Source organism: Hipposideros armiger, unplaced genomic scaffold, assembly GCF_001890085.2.
Source record: "Hipposideros armiger isolate ML-2016 unplaced genomic scaffold, ASM189008v1 scaffold_37, whole genome shotgun sequence".
NCBI lineage: Eukaryota > Metazoa > Chordata > Mammalia > Chiroptera > Hipposideridae > Hipposideros > Hipposideros armiger.
The window spans coordinates 2,713,423-2,729,113 of NW_017731387.1; the positions used below are offsets into that span (position 1 = coordinate 2,713,423).

The window sequence follows — 15,691 nt, forward strand, 5'->3', positions numbered from 1 at the left end:
GTGTGTGTGTGTGTGTGTGTGTGTGTGTCAGTAAACACAAAACAGACGGCTTCATACCGACTTATAGGAATCAGGAAACCTTAGCTCTATTGTTTTCTCCTTGTGTAATCTTGGGTGAGTCATATAACTTCTTTGAGTTTTCTCACCTGTGATCTGGGAATTTATTTCCCACTCTCTCCACTGTGACATTTTGAGAAGATACCTGTGGAAACTTTAAGGTGTCAGTAAAGCATGCTGGTAGCCATTTTGCTGGAAGTGTTCATATGACATAAGATTTGGAAACCCTAAAAATCATGGCAATAGGGCAACCTGTAGATCTTTTTTCCCTTTTCTTTTGGGTTTTCAGTTAAAAATTAAGCATGAAGTTTTACTAATATATAATAGCCTTGTATTACAGAAAGAAAATTAACTAGTAATGCAGCCATCATAATTAAAAATCAGTATTTATGTTGCTAACATTTTATTATTCTAATTTATTCAGGATGTACACTGAAACCTGTTGTTTTAACTATATAGCTATATGAAAATATGACAAAAGAGGTTGGAATGAGGTTTCTTTTCTTTGTAACAGTTTGCTTGCGGAAGGGGAGGCTTTTCTTCACTTGACAGATGGTATAGGAAGGGCATTGAGAAGGCTGGACGATTTCCTAAGCTTGCATTTGCTGGATGGTGACAGAGTCAGGGCTGGGATTCATCATTTTTATTGTTACTTAACGCATTTCCCTCCCCTTTGGGTATAGCATTTTCTTGCTGATAATTATGACCCTGTAATAAATTTTAATAATTATCATAATCTTTTAGGAAGATAGTCAAATGATGTGTGGCTTTTGCTTATTGAATTGAAGAATCACCATGAGAATCCACATGGAGATTTTTCAATAAGAGGACAGATAATTTTTTCTTTGAGAAAACAAATTTTCAGGCTTATTAAATAAATTAACGTTCATATAGTCATTTACTAAAAATAAAAGTGTGAATACATAATGGGCTTATAGCTCACATGTTTTTCAATGTTGATTTATAATAGGAAGAACTGTATGAAATACTTCATGAAGTGATGCTCCAAGTATGCATTCATAAAATGATTTATTTTTTTAAAGTAAGAGAAGTATCTTTTGGGTTGTCGGAAAAGTCATGACATATTTTTTTTATGTTTTTCGTTGCAAAAATGCATCATGACTTTTTGGACAACCCAAGATATGGAAATGGTTAAAAGGGGATAAGTTAAGAAACTGAGAATATCACCTATTTTATATAGTTTTTCCTTTAACTTTATTTCCTTTAACTTTAAACACATGATAGTTCCCATAATTCTTTGATGAGATAAAGAATTATAAATTGGAATGTTAGAGCATCGTACCATCAAATAATTCAGAAAACAACAAACCCAGAAACACTAACTTAGTTTTTTGTGAGGGCAACCGTACACTTGGCCTGCCATTCTAAGCAAATCAAAGCTCTTTTCCTTCTTGGTGTTTTAGCTTTCAAATTAATTGATTATTGACTGTTTTGCAGTAGGTTCTCTTCTGTGAAGATTTTCATAAAGAGATGTCTTAGGACTTCATCAGGCATGACCACTGAGGCTCTGTTCTGGGGTGGTAGCTAACCTCCAGCACCCACCACCCCTTGTTTGAAGCTGCTCCATGGGAACCAAAATGTCAGTAAACTCTGAATTTACACAACATGCCTTATTTGTTTATTTATTTCGGGAGAAAATAGAATGGAATAGACTTTTGAGACTTTGGAGATCATGTGATCCAGTCCCTGAATTTGATATTTGAGGCAACTAAGGCTCAGAAGGGTCGGTCAGACGTTACAAAGAAAGTCCTTGGTAAAGTGGGTTAAGACTTGTATCCTCTGCCATAGTCTATTGCTTTCCCCCGGTAGTATTTGTGTTTGTGAGAGTCTCCTCAATAACGGTGATAAGATTACCCAAGAAGTAAGCAGCAACAACAAAAAAGTTCAAAACGTGTAGGGTTGTATGGCGTAAATTTCATCAGCGCCATACAGAAGAAGTGTTTATTTGAGAAATCCCACCTGGACGGTGGACAAACCCACACACTGAACATGAACACTTAATGGCACAAAGCAAACCAATTCCTTAAAAATGACACGCGGAAGGGTAAGCACTTGAATTGAAGTAGAGACCTCATTAAACTTTGTCAAATAATGAAATAGCATTTGTTAGGACATTGAGTTTTGTTTAAAAAAATTTTGTCAAAAGTGTAATTTAAAAGTATGTCTTTATATGTTTTCCATATTAACAAATCAAATATGGGTAGGTGTTCCTCAGATGCACCTCTGTGTCATGGAAACAAAGGAGTGAAATAATCAAAAGATAGGCAACGGGGAGAAGTCAGTAGCCGGGTGTCAGAATAATCACTTCTACATAGTTGACTGTAATAAACGTTTTTGACACGAAACTAAATCCCAGAGCAATTAGAGGTGTGCATGATCTGATGGTCAGCTTTTAGTTAGCAAGTGTTTTGGACATGGGTTAATAATGGTTTCACCCTTCTTTTGTTTAATTGTATGTGAAACACGTAGGTTTATTTGGCCTCTGCTTCTAAGTGGACAAGGTTGTTTTAATCTCTTTGGCTTTGAATTGGAGAGAGAGAGAATGGATGTGAATAAGTGTGTGTGTGTGTGTGTGTGTGTGTGTGTGTCTGTGTGTGTGTGTGTGTGTGTGTGTGTGTATGCAACAGAGATATTGATTGATTGATTGATTTGAGAGTATGCCTGCTTTCTTTTACAGCCTAAGATTATGATCATGAATTAAGACTTGAGGTTAGTTTCTGGTGGCTGTTCTTGCTGCCATTATATTTAATAAAATAGAACCCAGCTGATAACGTCCAGTCATGTCATTCATTGTCCTGTGAAGGCGTATTGTGAACAAAGACCTGTGCTGGATCTAGTGGGAGCATCAGAGGAATGCACTCCAGGCCTCTCCCTGTGGGACGCCATGCTTCGGGCTGATGGTGTCATTGGCCATGTGAGCAGAGCCCTTGGAGCCTCCAGGGTGTGCCATGTCGCCACGCGCCACAGCATGGGCGACTGGCAGAGCTTCAAAGTGGGGGAGGCCTCCTGGTTTGAATGGGCTCCATGAGCGTCTCACAGGAGCTGAAGCATCTGTGCTGGCTTTGAGGGGAAGTCACTATGGCACATGAAATTAGGATTTCTAAAGCTTGGCAAAACTGGTAGGCCGTGCGGTTCTGATTCATTCTCCTTATAGCTGCCACAGTGGTGTTTGTAAACTGAGAAACCAATGCTGTGACTCCCTCCCTGTCTGAGAAGCAGCCTTCAGAGGTGGCACGGAATAGCCTGCCTGCCACCTGAGACCTCTCCTGCCTCGCCTTTGGCGGTGTCTCTGGCAGAAGCTTCGGAATACCTCCTCACTAGGCCACGAGCCCTTTCACAGAGGGCACATTGGTTCATCTTTTTCTCCTTTGGACCTGCCTGCTTCAAAGAAGGAATTCAGTTCATTTCTGTGGACCGATTAGGGGCCTGCGATTCCAGGCTAAGGAATTTGGACTTGATCCTAAAGACAGTGGAGGGCAATTAGAAGTTTTTACACAAAATAATGGTACAGTGAAAGCTATTTTAGGATGATTAATTTAATTGCAGTGAATCGATTCCTATGCATGCCAGCCTTCGAAACGTTATACTCTGAAATACTTGTGACTTATAGTAAATAAACACTGATCGTTAATGATGTCCTAAACACGTGTGTGATACCAAGGTTCAAATATCTGTGCTTTTTTTCACTCTAAAGTAGCATTTAGAGTTAGTTTTTAACAACTGTTTTTGAAGTTCACTAAGACACAGCAGGGTTAGGTAGGCTTTATTTTTTCATCCATTCAGCAAGTATTTGCATGCTTACTATGTGCCTGTCATGTTAGAAGCATTGAGGACACAGTGCTAATAAGACAAACACCGTATGTGACTCCGGGAAGCGTTTTGAACTGTCTAATGACATTGAGAACTCTACAGCAGTTCAAAATCATGTGAAGAAAATGTAAAAAAACCTTTTTCTTTATTCTATTTTTCCCCAGGACATTATAGGTAGCAATCTGGGAGTCCAGGGCCCCCCGGGGCTTCCTCAGACATTGCGTGTATGGGTGATAGCGGGACTGTTTTACAATTGGATGCTCAGTTTACGACGACTGCCTTTAAAACGGTTATAATGAGATACGCACATGCCTGACTTTAGTTTTGAAGAAATATATTGCTGTTTAGTATTCATTGACTGTTCACAATATACTAGTTCTAGCAGTGTGCAAGGTTTTGACTTTATTCACTGGGCAGTTTTCACAAATGGCAGATATATTATAAATGCATGTGCATAACATCCCTCTTAGGCATCAGAATTCTTTATAAAGCGTTTACGGCTTGATGACTAAGTGCTGTGTTGTGCAGCAGTTGTGCTGACGTTACATTGTGGTCACTCACCTTGACCACTAGCTATAGAAGGTGCTCGGTCTGATGATGGTTATTGGTAGTAGGGTGCCCTCGATGAGGTCACACAGGGTTACTTGGGGCCCATGGCATTATTATAACTAATATAAAGTGCCTAAAATATTATAGGAATGGATATTTTTTCCACTCACACACATGGACTAGTATAGCAACATTACATTTGAGTTATGCTTTCAGATTTAATAAAGTACTTTCATAATTATGTCATCGAGTCATCTTGACGACCCGGAAGTAGGTCAGGAAGTGTCACCATCTCCATTTTGCACAGAAAGGAAACTGATGCTCAGAGAGGGTAAGTGACACATAACAGGTCCTATGTGTCAATGGTGGAGCCAGATCTTGGACCCATGTCTGTCGACTCCATGTTTTCTTTTTATTATCCTGAACTACATGTGCTTGAATGAGTAGAAAATAATGATTAATAGATGGTGAATAATATTTGTATGCCAGTGGATATTTCAGTAAAATTATTACTCTCTTGAGGCTTCTTTCAAAATCCTAAGTTAACAGTATGCTTAGGTAATACATCAGTGTTCAAATTTAGTTCAGTTCATATGTGACTTATTACATATTTTGAATATAAGTAGGAATTAAGATTTTATGGGTGCTAGTGGCACATAGGAAGAAAGTAAAAAAGAATGCCCTTTTGTTATTTTTGGTTAATTATGTAATAAACCCCTGATTATATGAACCAACATCTTATAATTTGATTATATTTAGAGCACAGTTTAGAGAAAAAGTAGATATTTGCATCTTTCTGTTTTTCGTTGTTTTTTTTTGTTTTTTTTTTATGATTTTATTGGGGAATTGGGGGAGGGGAACAGCATTGGGGAATTGGGGAAGGGGAACAGACAAGTTGCTGTCGTTTTGTTCTTCAGTCTAGTTGTGGAGGACGTCGCTTCACTGGCCCATGTTGGTATTGTGATCATTGCGCTTTTCCCGGGTGAGGCAGATCGGTTGCCGGCCATTGGACGGCCGCTCACCGCAGCTCTTAGCAACTCACGCTGGCTGCCGGCCACTCATGGTGGCTCACAGCAGCCCAGCTCCAGGTCGAGCTGTTGTTCACCATCTTAGCTGTAGAGGGCGCAGCATCACTGGTCCATGTGAGATCTGAACCGGTGGCCCTGCTGCTCAGAGCTCGCGCTCCCAAGCCAACTCTTAACCAATGAGCCACTTGGCCAGCTGATATTGCATCTTTTAAGCTAAGAAATATAAGGGTTCCTGCTAACTCTAAGTAGAAGGAACAGCTGTAGGATACTACCGAGTAGGAGGTCCCAACAGTCAGGCTGATGATGGGTCAGACTTTCCATTATTAATCCTCCGTTTGGTTTTTATAACTTTTGGTTGAACATTCTTTCCAGGGAACAATTTGTATATAGATTTTTAGTCTGGGAACAAATATCTCATGACCCACTTACAGGTCTCTCTAAACATTCAGATTCAAGTTAAGGGCTTTTAAGATGAAGGCAAATTTAATGCTTTAAAATATTTACTCTTTTGGGACCAACCAGTTAAAATTAGTTTGCTCATTCCTTCTGGGGCTGCATTATTTTTAGTATTATACTCAGAATAGCTACTAAGCTTGGATGATAAACTTTAAAAAATTATAAAATGTAACTCCTCAGTTCAGTAGCATTTAATCAATTTTAAGAATTTGTTACAATGAAGACAGAATTTGTATTCTAGCTGATTGAAAAGTTAAGCTTAACTTTAGGTTTCAGTGATTAAAAATGGGGAATTATTATTTTGTACTTAATAATTTGATTTGTATGCTATAGAAACCAATGTTAATTTAAAAATCCAACACCATATAAGTCAGGGTTGTCTGAAAAACAGAACCAGTAGAGAACACACACACACACACACACACACACACACACACACGCACGCACGCACGCACGCAGATTTGTTTGAAGCAGCTGGCTGACATGCTTGTGGAGGCTGGGGAGTCCCCAGGTTAACCATCTGCAAGCTGGACACCCATGAAAGCTGGGGCTGTAGTTCGGGTGTGAGGCCAGAGGCCCAGGAGCCAGGAGGAGCAAGGGCAGGAGAAAACCAGGCGTCCCGCTCAGCAGCCGGACAGCAGAGAGTGGGTTTTTCCTCGTCCACATTTTTGTTTTGTCCAGGCTCTGTAAGGATTGGAAGATGCCCACTCTCATTGGGAGGGCCATCAGCTCAACTCAGTGCATCCATTCAGATGCTAAGCTCATCTGGAAACACCCACAGACACTCTCAGAAATGACCTTCACCCAAATATCTGGGCAGCCCAGACCCAGCCAACTGGACACTGAAAGTTAGCCATTCCAAACACCATGAATAACTCCTGTACTTTCAGCCCTATTATTTCCCAAATTATTTATATTATACTTGAAACAAATGAGATAGATAAAAAAATGTTCTGATGGAAATAGTGTTTTAGCGTTTTCTTTTCGCTGAAGATATATAAAAAATACCCAGAGTCTCCCCCCCCAAACACCCCCCCCCACCACCAATGCTATCAGAGTTGCCATCAAAATCCACTATGCAAACCTGTAATTTAGTCCATTTTAGGGTAGTCATCTGGGAACATGTTGCCAGTTTTCAGTCAGTTGCAAGTGTAACAGGCTCTTAGAGACGCCTCAAAATTTCAACATACCTTCATCTTCCTAAAAATATGCGGTTTTCTCACAAATTGACAAGCAAACCAACCCAGACTGTCAGAGTGGTGGAGTGTTTCTTGTCAGTATTTTTAGAGAAAAGCATTAGACTTAAGCTTTAACAAAATGCATTTTTATTGAATGTGCTGTTTAATGAAAAGCGAGAATTAAAATACAGTGTTTTCTGCTGGGCAGATCACCTTTCGCCATGATCACGTGGGGGCTGGCCTCTTCAGGCATGCGTGACCGCCCAGGGTGTCCGCCCAGACAGACCCCGCCCCCGCCTTGGCGCTCTCTGGACCCCCGGCTGGTCTCCCTAGCACTAGAGTGTGCCTGAGGCTCTGCTCTGCCTTCTCGGTCTCGGGTTATATTTGATGCTAGACTGACTGGTGCCCTCCCTGCAGTTTGTACTTAGTCTTGTTGAGATCCAGAGAATTTCAGGTAGTGGCCTTTGTGCTCTGATGCCTGGGCATGTGTCATTGTGTATAATATCATCAATGGGCGTTTCGGTGGAAGAGGGTTGTGTTGGGGTGTGTGTGTTGTGCGGAGGAGGGAGTAACCGCTGTGTAAGTGACGAATCCACCAGGATTTAGCACAGGGACACGTCTAACTTTATAAGGGACTCAGGACAGCCACAGAATGGTTCAGTCTTACTTTAGTATACGTTTAGTAGGTCTGTCTTTTAGTAGGTCTGTTTAGTAGGTCTGCATTCTGTCTTTCTGATTGATTCATGTTATTAATTGCGTTGGAAAAACCAGGAGTATATGGTGGAAATGGGCGTGCTCCGAGTTTAGAAGAGAGGGTTTTAGATAGCAAGGGCCGTTTCTCAGGTCCCATGTTTTCACTGGCCAAAATGTGACAAACATTCCTTCAGATCACAGGGTTGGCAGACTGTGGCCTGCGGGCCAAATGTGGCCACTACCTGTTTTTGTAAATAAAGTTTTACTGGAACAAAACCATGCCTCTTCCTGTATAGATTGTCTGCGGCTGCTTTGCCGCTGCAGTTGAGTGGCTGTGACAGAGGCTGTCTGGCAGGGAAGCTTACAAAGTCGCCTATCGGGTGCCTTTCGGAAAACGTTTGCTGATCCCTGCTTATCAAACGTGGTGCTTCAGCTCCTTTTACCCCGCCATAGTCTATATTCGTAGGAATTGGCCGTAGCTAGAACAGTGCAGCGTTCCCCTCTTCTCTCTTGTTCTGACTTGATTTTTCAAGGTGCTTTTCTGTTCGCATTTTCTTCTCTCTGGATTGTCACCCCGTTGATCGTCTGTGGGAGAACGAAGGTGACATCGAGACACGCGGGGTTTCTGCAGCAGAGGCAGAGGAAGCAGGCGGGCTGGGACCGGAACAGGGAGCCCGGGGAGGTCACAGTCACGCTGTACCCAGCGCAGAGCCTACGCTGGACTGGTTGACGCACAGGCCTGTTCAAAGCCGCCAGCACCGGGAGCCCTTTGTTCAGCGGAGGCTTTTGATGACCTGGGTGGCGACCACGACGACCACTGTAGTTTGAATTTAGCACCACGCTAACATTTCACGTGTGAAGACAGGTTATTACAACTGTTCATTTCAGGGCATCTAGTCTGCTGACTCTCTTTGGCTGTCCCTAAAAAGTCAGAGGTTCTTCAGCCACGTCTGTTTCCAACCCCGAAATAACTCAGACGTGGCCTCAGCAGCTCCCGAGTCCCACATTAGTTACACTGGCTTAGGATCGAGGTGTTCCCAGACATCCATCACCATGTTCCAGTTTTACTGCCGCTGGAGGTGTTGTCAGGAAGATGAAAAAAATGTGACCCGGCCTTTGTTCCCAAGGAGGGCTGGAGAGGGCCGCTTGGCACGCCCATCGCTGTGGCAGTCCCCTGTCAATCACGGAGCGACGGCTGAAATCCAGTGTGGAAACTCATTAGTTTGGAAGGTGTTATTTTTGGGCTGGAAGCAGATGCCTGCAGCGCCTCCGCGGCGCTGTGTGCACAGCCTCCCAGGCAGCAGCGGTCCCCACCTTCCATGTTCGTCTCCCCTTTCCATGCATGGGGCTGCCCAGCCGTCGTTGCAGCGGCTGAGCTGCACCTTCCCAAAGCCCCTCCCCCCGTGCACGGGGTCTCCCTGTCAGGGATGGGAAGGCTCAGGAAGAAATAGAAACAAAAATATGTTGGGAAAAAGCCTCCTTGCCACAGCTTTTTAAGTCTACAATTGATGTATTTGAATTATAAGTGCCTCTGGAAGACACAAAAAATTTAATATGAAGTCTTCATGAATTCTCACATGGCATTTTTAACAATTTGTCCCCACTGCCAATAATGTCTAAAGTCTGTTGATCTCTGTGATTGGAATAATTCTATAAAATCGAAGGGGCTTGAAATAGATGATACATCATATCCCCTTAGATTAGAAATGTCTTGAGCGGATGTGAGTGTCAGAATGTCACACTTCCTGTTCACTTAGGACCGGTCCTCCAAGCCTAGAGCTTGAAGTGATCTCCCTGGAGCATCAGTCACACTTGAAGCCTCGTTTTGGAAAAACGTTTTTTTATAATGAGGAGACTAAAAACGTCTTCTCGGCTATTGAAAGAAACAGTAGACTTTGAATGAAGTTCTCCCGCACCTGGACTCGCCCCTGGTCCCAGCCCCAGGTCCTAATACTCATGGAAGCGGTGCCTTAGATGCTTAGAACCCTGTTTCCTTAGCGTTTCCTCCCGGAGAAGCAAGAATTTCCATGGGTGCGGACATTGCTTCTTCCACTCCGTGTTATAATGGGGTTTAGAGGGAGGGCAGGAAGACAGTACAATTTGGAGGACTTAGTAAGGACCCTGTACTATTATCTTATTTTGCAGTACAGTATAGGATTTGGGCTGCTAAAACACAAAGATTACCCTGTATCATATTTTTAAAGATATCCACTTTTTGGCATTTTTGAATTTTAATAACATGACATACTGACTTTTGCAATTCAAACTATGTTAAAAAGTGTAACTTTAGCCTCAGAATTAATTCTTGGAATTTAATAATAAGGCAAAACCAAAATTTTTCTAGGAAGTTTGTGTTAAGCAAATTCACTGGGAAGTGCATTATAGGAAAAGCCACAACCCTGATTTCAGGAAGTCCATAGATGTGAGAAATGATTCGTTGGCTGATGTGTGTTCATGTGGATTTTGGGTCCGTGGTCCCATGATTAATCTAAGGATTCTGTTCCATCTGCTACAAAGCCTTTGCATCCGTGTACATTAAGGTGGAAGATAAAACCGAACCAGCAGGTGTCAGCAAGAACCATTATAAAAACATTAGTTGTGATGATCTCAACCTTTAGTTTGTTACTTTTCAGTGATGCTTCCACGTAAAACAACTTGAAAATGATATTTCAGGGGACATCTGCATTCCTGTGTGGAATCCTTCTTTCTCAACATGTAACGCTAATGGGAAATGATCCATGTTTTAGAGACCATGTCTGAAGTTTAGCAACAGCCCTAAAAAGATTTAGCTCAGAAAAAGATGCTTGCCAAGTACTGTGAACTTTTCTTCCCTTCAGTGTCTTGAAAAACATTCTGCATAAATTATCCCATATGCAAAAAGCCTTTATTTAATAGTTTAAAGATTTCTCTGGTTATCCATGTTCTACTTTTTTTCAATATTCCATTTCTGTTGACTAGTTAAGAACCATATGCGTTTTGCAGGAATCCATAAACATCTCTCCTCATAATGGAAAATATGGCATTTGCATTCTTTCAGCATACAATGAGCTCTTTTATTTTAGACCTACTCTAATTCATTGAATAGGCAGGTGAAGCTAATGTCTAATGTCTAGTTTTCTACAAAATTAAAAGGTTCATTACATTTTTCAGTTTGCCATAACTTTTATTAGAAATCCAATCTCTTATTTCCTTTCCCCTTCGCTTGATGACTTGACAAAATACAAACCCAATAGGCAAATATGGCATCCAGTCTTGTGATAAACTCATTAGCATAATGAACAATAAAAGAGTGACTAGGGGGCATATCACGCAAGAAAGGTGTGAGAGGCAGAGGACTATCTGAGGTCCTTGCATTTTCTTAGTTTTTGTCATGCCAAACAATGACCTATTTTATATGCATCTCTAACTTATTAAAATCTAATATTCCTTAGCAATCCCATCCTAGGTATTTACTCAAGAGAAATGAGAGCTTGAACCTGTATGTAAACATTTAGAGTGGACTTGTTTGGAATTGCCCAAACTGGAAACAGCGCAGATGTTTCTCCGTTGAGGAATGGATAAGCACAGTGGCGCATCCGCATGATGGATGCATAAATGCCCCTAATTCAGGTTTATTGGTGTTTCCTCATGTTTAAATCCAGGGCTTGCATATGGGCAGGAATATCAGAGGAGCGTTTTCTTCTTAGTGCATCGTGTCTGGAGGCATATGATGTCGTTTAACTTTGATCTTTTGGCTGAGGTGATGTCTGCTAGGTTCTCTACTGTAAAATTACTTTCCTTTGTAATTAATAAATACTTCGTATGTGTGTGGGGAGACACCCTGAGACACTGTAAGTAGCTTGTCCCACTAGCTCAGCACCCACTGGTGATTCTCGCCTGAATCACTGACTTCCCTGAAGACTGTTAAGTAGCGATTTTTAGCTTCCATCATGCTTGCTTTATGAGGCGGCATTATCTTGTAAGGAATAACTTTCTCATTTTCCCGTTTATTAATTTATCTCTTTATGGACTCATGGGTTCCTACTTTATTCAGTGGGTTATAATGTTACTCTCAGTGGTTCCAGGTGTGGCCAGTGGGAACGCTCCAAGCTGGCGCCATGCCTGTGACATGTCCGCGTTTTCTTTGTCCACGGCCGTCTTTTCTGCCACAGCACATGCTTCAGGCTCAGCTTGTATCCCCCCCAGCCCCAGCCCTGCAGTCAGCCATCTCTCCAGAGAGCCCTGACTCCTGTAAGCGGAAATTGGCACTTAGAACCCAGATTGAGTGCTAGAGGAGTTTAATGATTTTCTCTGTAAACACTGAGCTTGTGCTCTAGAAGCATCCATCAATCTCTTCAAAGATCTGACAGTTATCTTTGTAGCTCTTAAAAGCTTACTCACAGTGACACAGAAATGTATGAATGAACTATTGACGCTGGGAACTTCTGCTTAATTTTCTTTGCCTGGTTTGATATGGAGATCTTGCTTGATTACGGGAAATACTCTATGACTCAGTCAGTTAAATGGAGATGGGTGGGTGAGGTCAGAAACATTCCTGCTGAATGGTGACTTGGGGGCCAAGAAAAATATTAGTTCTGGATCTGAGTATTTCGACTGTGCCAAGTATCAGTCACCCTAAAATTTCCATGGTACCCTTTCAGTTTTGAGGTGTCACATGTACATGGTGTTAAGCCAATGACTTTCTTTTGGATGGGAGTAGTGTTGCTATTTTAATACGGTCTATCCTCTCTACTGTTTATGCACAAATTGTAGCTGTTTTGGTCAATGAGATACATCTTATTAATGTTTTCTCATAGAATATTTAAATGTTTCATGTAACTAGAGGTTTTATGAATAACTATGATGATTGAAGAGTAACTTTATTTCAAGAAAAGGAAACTATTAAGTTTGAACCAGCATACTTCAACTTTTTAGAATTCTAAAAAAAAACAAGAAAAACTTCTAAAACGGTTTCTCTGAAATCTCTCTTCAGATTGGTATGTACATAGTTTCATATTGTGTCAAGAATTGGTTATAGAGAAACTGGATAGCAGGATGAAATTATTATGTGTTTGGAAACAAAGTAGTTTTAAATCAGTAGATTCTATACATACCTTTTGTTAGTCAAATCAGATTTACTCTAAGCTTTAAATTAAGTTAGAAGTTGAATTTGAAAGATTGTAAGATTGACTGGCCTTTATGTCTTTATTGTTAAGTAGTTTTTGTTGTATGATGAAGGAAGTATTTTTCTTTAGCTAAGCATTCTTTAATATTAACTAATTTTAAAATGTTTTCTGTCTAATGGCTAGTTACATATATATAAAACAAAAATCAGGATCACAAAGAAAATGTACCAAGTGATTTTCTTACAAATATATATTTAAGCATCACTTTTTTTACTCTACTATGTAAATTTTAATATGATATTTTATAATTGACAAAGAATCAGGTTAGTGTTGAAATGTATATTGGTTTATTTTAAATCAGTTTCTGCAAAAACTAAATGTTTAAAGGTGAAATTCATTGAGAATATCTATAGCACAGAATAAAACTTATTTTGATTAAGACATCTAAGCTGAATACATTTGAACTGGTTGTTCAAATACTATTTAGGAAAAAGTATACACTCAGCATGATTTAATTTGCTTATGATGATTTCAGGGTGTCAGCTTTAGAAATTTTATAAATTTACTAAAATACAGGAACTGGGAAAGGTGGAAGGTATGTAGAAGTATGCTGTAATGTTATTTCAGTGTTTAAAATAAGATGGTTATCTATTGTAGTGTCACTAAGACTATATTATTTATTATTAATGGTGTATACAGTATATTGTGTTTTACTTAATACATTTTTTACCAGGGTCATATGAATATTGCAGATTTAGCCCACTGACAGACAGTTTCTTAAAACTAAATAGTTTTTTCATTGAGTTGGCTTTTATATCTGAAATTCAGATTCCTAATTTTATAGTTTTATTTTCTGCACAACACGTGGCTATCCACAAGAAGAGGGGGAGATAGTTTTACTTTAATGTGTGCTGAATTTGTGAATATATATGAAAATATTTGTAGTATTTGAACGATTTGGGGGGACTATGATGTGTTTTAAGAGAACTGTTTTGAACACATCCAAAAGCTTTCACTAATAAACAACTAATCGGTATGAGACTTGCAGACAATGTTTTGAGTGCCTCCCCTTCCCCCAAGATTCTACTTGGCAAGTTTTGGCTGTTTGAAACTTTATAGATGTAGCCTTTCCCCTAATAACTCACTGTTCATGCCTGGTTCTTGCCTTTCCTGACACCCAGCCTGCTTTGATTTCTCCTCTCTTACCTAGTTTGGAGGTGCCACCACCATGTCCTGTGTCCCTAAAGCTAGAGATGACGGTTGCAGCCATCTTTAACGCTTCCTTTTCTGTCACCAGCCATATATAATGGGTTCCAAGTCCTAAAAGCCTAAGCACAAGCAACTCTGACATGTGTCTGCTTGTCCCCGTTCCCATTCATTTCCATTCCTTCAGCAGATGTTTAGTGCCAGGTGCTGGCCAGGGAACCAGCAAGGGCGGACGACAAGGGCTCGCCTTCATGGCACTTGCCCTGTCGCAGAGGAGGTACACACGGGCAAGTAAGAAAGCAAGCAAGCAGGCGCTGTTATCATTGCCCCATAGAAGCAGGAGTGATGACATGAAAGATGCCAAGCGGCGCTGTGGGGAGAGTGTTAGGGCGCGCTTGGTTTTGAGCCAGCCGTTCAGGGATCCTGGGCCGAGAGGACAGAAGTGCAAAGGCCCTGACGCCAGCAAGGGCTTAGGCTTCCGGAGCTAAGGGGGTTCAGTGAGACCAGGGTGAGCTGATGGGGGAGGGGTGGGCAGGAGATTATCTACAGGGACCCAAGGTTCTGCGCAGAGGGTTGGGGATTTAGTCTCAGAGCATGTGGAAGGTGGATCTCTGTTTTTAAAATATCACTGTGAAGAGAATAGTGGGAAAAAAGGGCCGCTTTGTAGGTCCCTGGTGGCGGTAAAGTGACCCCTTGTTGTAGGTCGTATTAGTGGTGAGAGAGGAGCAAGCACAAGCTTGAGTTCTAGTTTGGAAACAGAACAAATGGCACTTTCTGATGTGTTGGATGTGGGAGCAGGGAGATGAGGGAGCAGGAAGAATACAGGATGAATGTTGGGTTTCTGATGAGACCAGCTCTTCTGAAAGTGTGGTGTGCAGACTTCTAGGGTGGTGGGTAAGGGGCCCGTGGGGTCCTGGATACCGTTCTGTGTGGTCTGCAAGGTCAAAACAATTTTTGTCATGATGTGAGACCTTACATGTAAAACCATTGATGCCTTAGCTTGAATCAGTGCGGTGACACCAGACTGTTCTAGCCTTTATTTCTTTCCCTGTTACACAATTTTAATAAATAAAATACAGTGACTTTCATTTTAAAATGCCCTTGATGAAGCAGAATCAAATCTTGACTTTTGAGTCATGTCTCCTAATATGTGTGATGACATGGGAGGTGCTGCTAATTGTATTGTAGATATACCTTAGTGTAGTGCAGTGCAGCATTTATATATATATGGAGAGGCAGTAGAGGTGTCACAGTTGTACTTTAGTGCGGGGGGGGGGGACACCCCAAATAGCCCAGGGGATAGTATGAGAACAGTTATATCGCATTCCTGATGGTATCTTGCTGCCACACTATGTTGTTAACAGCTAAAAATAACAGATAAAAACTACATCAGGAAAAAAAAAAAGAACTTGGAAACCCTTGGCATTGCGTGGGGTGAGTGAGGAAGCAGCCCCCAGAGGTAAAGGGCCGAGTCTCGCTTATGGTCAGTTCTTGGCTCCTGTGCGGGCTATGTCTGGTCTCCAGTCTGTGTTTGCAGAATTAATGGAATGAATGTTTTATAATCACAAGCAAAGCATGTATAAAACCA

At 41.2% G+C, this 15,691-nt stretch overlaps 1 protein-coding gene across 3 annotated transcripts in view; it reads left to right on the forward strand.

Annotated features, from left to right (window-relative positions):
• The window catches only part of NEK7 (NIMA related kinase 7), a 106,954-nt gene that overhangs the window by 21,971 nt on the left and 69,292 nt on the right, over positions 1–15,691 (forward strand). The window lies entirely within an intron of this gene.